Here is a 9,628-nt window from a genome sequence, read left to right on the forward strand (position 1 = left end):
TATATTGGTTATGAGACATCAATAATGGAAAAATGGTTGCGGGCACTAAAACTTCTAAGAGGAGAAAAAGCCTGTTCAAATAATCTTAAAAGTCAGGCTTTATACATACATCTTTTACCTGTTTATTGGTCCATTAGCTGACGGCTGGGAGGAAATGTATGGGGAAATTTATAAAGGCACAAGGCGAGACCCAAATGCAGACACTGGAGGCAGATGGTTTGAGTCTTTGATTTTACTACATCTAAAAGGGGTAGGCAAGAGAATGGTCGTGGACAGGCAAAAGGTCAAAACCAGTTCAGAGTCCAGGAGGTACAGTGTGGCAGGCAGAATCAAGGTCAGGGCAGGCAGAATGGTCAGGCAGGCGAGTCCAGAAAACAGGCAACGGTCAAAACAGGGAGGACTAGTAAAAGAGAATAGGAAAGGCATGAGCACGGGAAAAACACACTGGTTGACTTGGAACATACAAGATGAACTGGCACAGAGAGACAGGAAACACAGGGATATATACACCAGGGATAACAAGCAACACCTGGAGGGGGTCACTTGGACAGGTGAAACTGATCAGGGTGTGACAAAATTACCTGAACTCTAACCTATTCTCGATCTGAAGTTTAAGCTTCAACTGAGCTAGGAATTCTTTTTTAGGCAGACTTGCAGTTTATTCTGCTGATTGTCTGTTTACCATGCCCTGCGATGTTTGACTTATGTGGTGTTGACCATTCATACAACATACTGTACAGTAGATTATGTAATGTCAGAATTCACCACACAGTAGGTCACTCCAGAGGCGTACCATCCCCAATGATTATAGCATTTGGGAGGTTCCCACTTATAAACCAGATGTTTCAGCTTGAAAAGGTGAGTGTTACTCAGTTCCAATTTACATCTACTGTAGTTGATCAGAGGAGCATCTGTTGAGGACTGAACTAACCATTTCTGCAGTCCTTACACCAAATTAGTTGCAACTCATCTTTCTCTCTGCACATTCACAAGAACTTAGTTCATATGACAGGCCAGGTATATTTAGATATTTGTGGCAGGCAATGATTAGCCAGCTTGTTCAGTGTTGGTTTGGTTCTGACAGCAATTATACAGAAACTGGAGACAGAGAACTTTTTCTCAAAACAGGAAATTGAAAGTATGTGAATTGATATTCAATGTTCACTCTCTTTTACTTTAGAAGAAAACAGATCCATCTCAACCCCTTTAACCTGGGTTGTATCCAGATGGAATGATTCAGCATTTACATGGTCGCATAATTGTATGTAGTTCTCTAAATTAATCACCATAACACTGTAGGGTGCACAATAAAACGGGTGACCAATGCACTGCCGGGAAATGTAATACTTTTAATAAATATGTAAGTCTGAACATATGGCTATGGTACCCCCCACCCTACACACACTTTCTCAGCAACTTGGATTATTCCGTATAAAAGTTAATAGTCTTGTGGTATTTATAGATTATTTTATCGGAGACATCACCTTCTCTCTCCTCCTAAGGCAAGCCATAGAGGATAATGAGGATGTCTTTTCTCCGTAGTACAATAAGGAAGCAATATGGATGATTTATATGGTAGCAGCAATAGCCCCCTCTCCAAGGAACTCTCATTAAATGCAAGAGATGGCATGTGAGCAAACCTCTACGTGCATCAATAGTGCATGAATCCCTATAATTCCCCAAGGCCTTCCATGAGAACACATATTTGCTATGCTTTACCTCAAGGGGATATTTGAAATCAAAAGGTGTACAAAATAAATGCAGATATTTCCCAGACAGAAGTGATAGTGGATAACACATTTGTTATTGAGAGGTCTGGAAGGGAAGCTGTGTGGATGTTGCGGCTTCATAGTTGATGTGCTCTCCACCTGGCAGGCTGAACGCCAAACTAACGAAGACCAATGCCATTAAAACTGCTGCAGAAAGTCTCATCGCCTTTGATCCTGTCAAGCCCTGTACGTGCAGTGAGAAGAAAAGACAAAAACATATGGATACACACACTCCATGGTAGAGTAAAACATCTTTTGATTCTCTGCATTCTGCAGAGACCCCCACACCTGGCGGTATAAATAAGAATCTATTTTCAGGTTGATTCCAGAGTTTAAAAGTTTGTTAGTGAACGTCTCTGCCATATGTCTCTCAATAGACTTTTCCTGAACTGTGACCCCTCTTTAACCGAACAGGAAACGCTCTACCTTGACTGGCCTCATTTCTCCGCAGCCTGTTGAACATGCAGTAAGCTGCCTTACCTTGGGGAAAGGTCAGTCTCAGGACAGGATTTCCAGACCCAAGTGTGGCTAATTAGCAACGAGCTGCAACGTTGGAGGATACCAGCTCCCTGGATAGCTACAGTACCACCATCCCTGGGTAGACCTCTGGAGGTCACGGCCAGCTTGTCCCAGATTCATGCATGTGTAGGAATTTGCATTCTCTTGTAGTCATACCCCTCTGCATCCCCTCGGGATCTTACACAACTCAACGGACAGTGTACTGTATAGTATGTGTACTGGGTGTACTGTACATGATATTAGGATGTACTCAGTGCCAGATACATTTAATGATCGGCTAGATATTGATCCCATTCACATATCTTGTTTGAATGAGGACCGATCCTTCCGTCATTACTGATAGTCAAAGCCGTTTTAATTGCAGTATATTTGAATGCTCTGACGATATTCCAGCATTTTATATTAGTCTTTCTCGAACGTGCTTCACAGATATTGGTTACAATTGATTTGACGCATGTTTTATCTACTCTGATTTCCTCTTGCGGAGACCTTTAAATAACAACCTTTCATTTAAGCAAATCATTATAATCCGAATCACGTATTACTTTACAAGCACACGTATAATCATGAAATTCTCAGTTGTATTTCATAATTACTACCTGGAGCCCATTTGTTTATTGCTGGGATTCCCTGGGATTTACTGTAGTACCAATGCCAAGGACATGTGCTCATTTGAATGTCCATTTATTTGATCTGTGCTCTCACCCCCCAAAACAATTTCTCACTTTTAAATACCAGCTTGCAAACCAGTCTTCAATGTCTTGTACAGAAAGATTTTCTCACATTTCATAGTTTCACACCACCTGTGTTCTGCCTCCTGCCCACCCTATCTGTCTCTCTCACACCCCAGACGATAAGGAGACGACTGCCAAATGATGATGTAAATGTCTCTGACAACTGTGAAAACGTTCATTGGCAAAGCGAAAGCTCCGTCTACTTTTAGGTTATAGATTTAGATTCAGAATCCAAGGTGTGGGCTCTGCACCACAGCCTGAAGAGAAGAACATCATGGGCGAAGTGTGAACACCCTGTTATTTAAGGTGCTCTGCACCGGGTTGCAGTGGTAATTTGGGGGGTCTGTCTATGCCTTGGCAAAGGTCCAACAAAGCCAGTTGTAACGTTCTTAAATAACGTTGTTGAAAGCGGTAAGAATAAAGGCAATGCTATTGACAACTGTTTGGTTATTCGCAAGAGATAAAAACTTGTACTGCTGTTTTGCTGCTAGCCCAGCGTAACGGCAGATTTCCTCTTCTTCGTCTGAAGAGGTGTAGCAAGGATCGGACCAAAACGCAGCGTGGTAAGTGTCCATGTTTTAATAGTGTAAACTGAACATGACACAATACAAAATAACAAAGTGAATTATAAACGAAACAGTCCCGTTTGGCACAAACACTGACACAGGAAACAAACACCCACAAACCAACAGTGAAACCCAGGCTACCTAAGTATGATTCTCAATCAGAGACAACTAACGACACCTGCCTCTGATTGAGAACCATACAAGGCCGAAACAGAAACCAAACATAGAAACACAAAACATAGACTGCCCACCCCAACTCACGCCCTGACCATACTAAATAAAGACAAAACAAAGGAAATAAAGGTCAGAACATGACAGTACCCCCCTCCCCCCCAAAGATGCGGACTCCGGCCGCAAAATCTGAACCTATAGGGGAGGGTCTGGGTGGGCGTCTGTCCGCGGTTGCAGTTCTGGCGCGGGACGTGGACCCCACTTCACCAAAGTTCTAGTGCGCCTCTTCGCCCGCCTCCGTGGCCTCTTTAAAGCGGCAACCCTCGCCACCGACCTTGGACTGGGAACCCTAGACATGGGTCCCGAATGGACGGGGAATTCAGGCAGCGCCAGACAGGCGGGAGACTCCGGCAGAGCTGGAGTGAAGGACACCTCCAGCAGCGCAGGACAGGCGGGAGACTCCGGCAGCTCCGGAGTGAAGGGCGATTCTGGCATCGCCTGGCTGACTGACGGCTCTGGCAGCTCCTGGCTGGCTGGCGGCTCTGGCAGCTCCTGGCTGGCTGGCGGCTCTGGCAGCTCTTGGCTAGCTGGCGGCTCTGGCAGCTCCTGGCTGGCGGCTCTGGCAGCTCCTGGCTGGCTGGCGGCTCTGGCAGCTCCTGGCTGGCTGACGGCTCTGGCAGGTCCTGGCTGGCTGACGGCTCTGGCAGGTCCTGGCTGAATGTCGGCTCCTGGCTGACTGACAGCTCTGGCAGCTCCTGGCCGACTGACGGCTCAGGACAGACTGGCGGCTCTAGCAGCTCAGGACAGACTGGCGGCTCTAGCAGCTCAGGACAGACGGGAGACTCTAGCAGCTCAGGACAGACGGGAGACTCTAGCAGCTCAGGACAGACGGGAGACTCTAGCAGCTCAGGACAGACGGGAGACTCTAGCAGCTCAGGACAGACGGGAGACTCTAGCAGCTCAGGACAGACGGGAGACTCTAGCAGCTCTGGACAGACGGGAGACTCTAGCAGCTCAGGACAGACGGGAGACTCTAGCAGCTCAGGACAGACGGGAGACTCTAGCAGCTCAGGATAGACGGGAGACTCTAGCAGCTCAGGACAGACGGGAGACTCTAGCAGCTCAGGACAGACGGGAGACTCTAGCAGCTCTGGACAGACGGGAGACTCTAGCAGCTCTGGACAGATGGGAGACTCTGGCAGCGCTGGAGAGGAGGAAAGCTCTGGCAGCGCTGGACAGGTGGGAGACCCTGTAGGCAGAAGACGGAGAGATAACCTGGTGCGGGGGGCTGCCACTGGAGGGCTGGTGCCTGGAGGTGGCACTGGATAGACCGGACCGTGCAGGCGCAATGGAGCTCTTGAGCACCGAGCCTGCCCAACCTTACCTGGTTGAATGCTCCCCGTAGCCCGACCAGTGCGGCGAGGTGGAATAGGCCGCACTGGGCTGTGCTGGCGAACCGGGGACACCATGCGTAAGGCTGGTGCCATGTACGCAGGCCCAAGGAGACACACTGGAGACCAGATGCGTAGAGCCAGCTTCATGGCACTTGGCTCGATGCCCACTCTAGCCCGGCCGATACGAGGAGCTGGAATGTACCGCACCAGGCTATGCACCCGCACCGGGGACACCGTGCGCTCCACAGCAAAACACGGTGCCTGCCCGGTCCCTCTCGCTCTCCGGTAAGCACAGGAAGTTGGCGCAGGTCTCCTACCTGGCTTCGCCCCCACCCCAAGAAATGTTTAGGGCTGACTCTCGGGCTTCCAACCGCGCCACCGTGCTGCCTCCTCATACCAGCGCCTCTCTGCCTTCGCTGCCTCCAGCTCTGCTTTGGGGCGGCAATATTCCCCTGGCTGTGCCCAAGGTCCTCTCCCGTCTAGAATTTCTTCCCAAGTCCATGAGTCCTGTGTCTTCGTTCGCTGTTGCTGTTGCTGCTGCCCATTACCACGCCGCTTGGTCCTCTGTTGGTGGGTGTTTCTGTAACGGCAGATTTCCTCTTCTTCGTCTGAAGAGGTGTAGCAAGGATCGGACCAAAACACAGCGTGGTAAGTGTCCATGTTTTAATAGTATAAACTGAACATGACACAATACAAAATAGCAAAGTGAATTATAAACGAAACAGTCCCGTGTGGCACAAATATTGACACAGGAAACAAACACCCACAAACCAACAGTGAAACCCAGGCTACCTAAGTATGATTCTCAATCAGAGACAACTAACGACACCTGCCTCTGATTGAGAACCATACTAGGCCGAAGCAGAAACCAAACATAGAAACACAAAACATAGACTGCCCACCCCAACTCACGCCCTGACCATACTAAATAAAGACAAAACAAAGGAAATAAAGGCCAGAACGTGACACCCAGTTGCAATTAGTAGTGTGAAGCTCAGATTCAAAAAGACATTTCTCATAATACTGAGGCATAAACCTGTCATGGCTGTTTGGAGGGTGTGAATAAACCTAATCAATTCCATAAACAGGGTGGGGAGACGTGGTCTGCTGATGTAATGTCTCATTGACCCGTAATGTGGATGCAGTTAGGGAAAACACATGGATCATTCTGGGGCATAACTGTCAGTAATTGTGGGACTAATTGTTTTACTCTAGAAAGCAGGAGAAAGCATTTGTTACAATCAGACCAAATACAGTACAATTCATTCTGATAGATTATTGTAGACTTTCGCAAGCTATTTTGTTCTCACACTGCCGGTGGTTTAGTATTCCGTATCTAAGCACTTCCCATTGTGACATTTAATTCCCTGCATGGCATCAAGAAATACATTATTCTCATTCTGTTGAGAAGCTCATATCAGTTAATAGTGTCAGTCATACATTCATAAAAGCCCATGGATTAGCATGGGTGTTAAACAGATGTATTCCTATCAACTAGGGATTAATAGACCTCCCAGGATATATTATTAACAATCTTCTCTGTGGTTCTGTCTGCTATTAATAACCATTAAGGCAAAGAAGCCATTTCACTTTGTTGACAGGACTCAACGTTTCTGTGTCAGTTTTTCCCCACTGATATTGACAACCATTTAATTATGAAGTAATTATCAACTTCAGTAAAAAGACAGAGGGAAACTGCTCACCTCGTGATAAATCGTAGCTCTGATTGAGCTCTGAGAGTATCCGTTTGTTTCCACATGCTCTGAAAGGAAAGAAACACAACCAGAGAACCAGTCCATTTAATTACCATTGATTGAGTTGTATTCTAAAATTCATTATAATACAGGCTTTTCAAAATTGCTGTTAGAATGAATTTAAAAAATGCATTTTATAACAGAAAATGCAGTATAGTAATGTAATCGCTATTCAGATCATTGGAACTACTTTATTGAATAACAGGTCCATAGTTTTTGAAAACAAACCTTCTGTAGAGAGAGCCTAGCATATGGTCGATAACTGGAGAGACATGGCGACCGGCCCTAAAAACGGTCTGAGCAGCGCAGGCAGCACCGCTGAGCACAACAGAAGGTCAGGACCAGTCCTTTATTTATAGACCCACATCACAAGTTCCTGTAAGTAATACCTCATCAGTCACAGGTCGGGAACACATATACCGTGGAGGACAATGCTGTATCCTTTCCTCATCGAGGGGGCTTTAGCTCAACTGTGAGCAAAGCACAATAGTTTGTAATTACAAAGAGGCTCTGTAAATGCAAAAATACATCAATCCAGAATGTGACAGGTAGTACCAAACAAGTTCCAAAGAGAAGCAGATATTGTCAAGAAATTAAACATGAATATTTGTTGACATAATTGGGACTTCGGGCTCCAGTGGAACAGCCGGCGTTTTGTGTTTGTCGTTTCAACATCACGCCGTGTGCAGTGAGTAATTAAAAAGGTCTGTCAACAATTTGAATACAACATAAGTTGAATGTAGATCAGAATGTGTCACAGCATGATTACTATAGTGTATACCCATTGATTTGCTACATTTTGTGCCAAGGGAAGCCCAGGCTCCGTTGTTAATGTCTTCAGCTTTACTGTATAGGGTTTCAAATCACAGTCAGCAGCGGCAGAGACGTTCCCACACCAGACACTTAAAAAATGAAAGGGTGATGAGGAAGTTACAAGAATTTGCACTCCACTAAATATTATAGGATGTTAATGATTGATATTCTCCCAGCCTGTTTGAAGTTCTCCTCTGATCTCTGTGACAGTTTTAGAATCTTCACAAAGTTTGGAGAGGGACTTTAAAACGGAATTCTAGCGCTCGAACCGTGGCAATCTGAGTCCTATCACTTTCACTACGACATTCAGAATGTCAAGGGCAGTTGTGTGTTTTTTCTATTCCCTGTAGGTGTTTTTATTCTCAGAAAGTGTGTGTTGTTTAGCAGAGCTTTGACATAGACGAAGCTCTCCTGTAAGGCTTTGAAGTGAAAGTCTTACTTTGTTTTTCCGACTCAGCATGAGTCTCCCTTACTGCTCGGTAGATCTGAAGTGGTTTCAGGCTGTGTTTCTCTCTCTCTCACCAACAGTACGTCCAGTATGTTGTGCATAACAAAGTGCACCATCAGACACTGTGACTATATGAGACCAGGAGTGAACACCACTGATCCTGATGCCAGAGGCTGTGGGTTAGATGGTACAAAACAGTTCTGAAAAAAGTTCTTCCCTTTGTTCTCTATTTGAGATGTACCTTTAACACTAGAAAAGTCTGGCCTTGAGGGACCCCCCTTCTAGCCAAAATGAGAAATTTTGACTCCAACAGTCTAACAATCGAATAAATCCATTTCATATACCAAACACTGTTGGGAATTTGTTTATTTTGGTTCTGTTTATGAAGGTCTTGAGTAGCATTCCATTAGTACACAATAGCATTTTCATTTGTTTATGTTACTGTAGGCTATCTGTTGACATGTGTAGTGCACGGAACAGTGGTTATTCTTGGGAAAAGTTATATTTTTGAGAGTCATTTGCCAATGGTAAGTGTTTTGGAAACCTCAGAATCTGCTCTTTGTGGTACTACATATGAATCAAAATGTCTTACCTGCATGTGACTCTGTAGGAGGATTTGAAAAAGTCACATTTTTGTGTCCTCTTAAAACTGCTTATAACCCAAATTATGTTTGTTATTGAAATTCTAACATACGTGTGTGTTTTTTCTACAAAACATAGAAATGCGCCATTATCAATATGCTGATGTTCGGGTAGTGCTGAAGATGAATATATTTCCCTTTAGATTCTATGCTTGGCAAATTTGCTAAAGACAGATAGTGGCCTTTGGGATACCCCAGGTTTCTGTCATGCATCCTTGCACCAAGGAGGGCTGAACCTTCTCCACTGCCAGAGATTCCCAAGACAAAGCGACGTGTCAGAACTCCTGTCTCCAACATTTCATCATAGAAAGGTCACACATACTGTAAGGAAGCATTGACAAGAATCTGGAGACAGTGGTGAGGAGAGAGAAGCTTTCGAAATTTGGTTTTCAGATCATTCTGAATTAGAATTTGAATTAGAAAAACTGTATTGTCCACGCAATGTGGAAATGGACATTTGTCTTTGGCTTCGCAACATAGAAACAGACATTAACCACCATCGGACACATATACACCCTTGAGATCATGAAATACGCCATACAAAGTACAAAAGTGCTACAGTGCACGTGCAGTCCTACGTTAGCATGTATTACATCATCATTGGTCTAAAAGCTGTAATCAACATCAACATTTCTTAATTAAAATACATCATCACCTTATCATTAAGACTGAAGGGCACCTGGTCATCTAGACGATCGTTCCTAGAATACTGTTTAGAAATCTTTCTTTAATCTTAATAATCTTCCTTTTCCAGCTATGCAGAGGTCGGATTTATTCAGTGAAGCGTCTTGCCTTCGTTCGTAGAAGATGTTGTATTAG

Source organism: Oncorhynchus kisutch, linkage group LG6, assembly GCF_002021735.2.
Source record: "Oncorhynchus kisutch isolate 150728-3 linkage group LG6, Okis_V2, whole genome shotgun sequence".
NCBI lineage: Eukaryota > Metazoa > Chordata > Actinopteri > Salmoniformes > Salmonidae > Oncorhynchus > Oncorhynchus kisutch.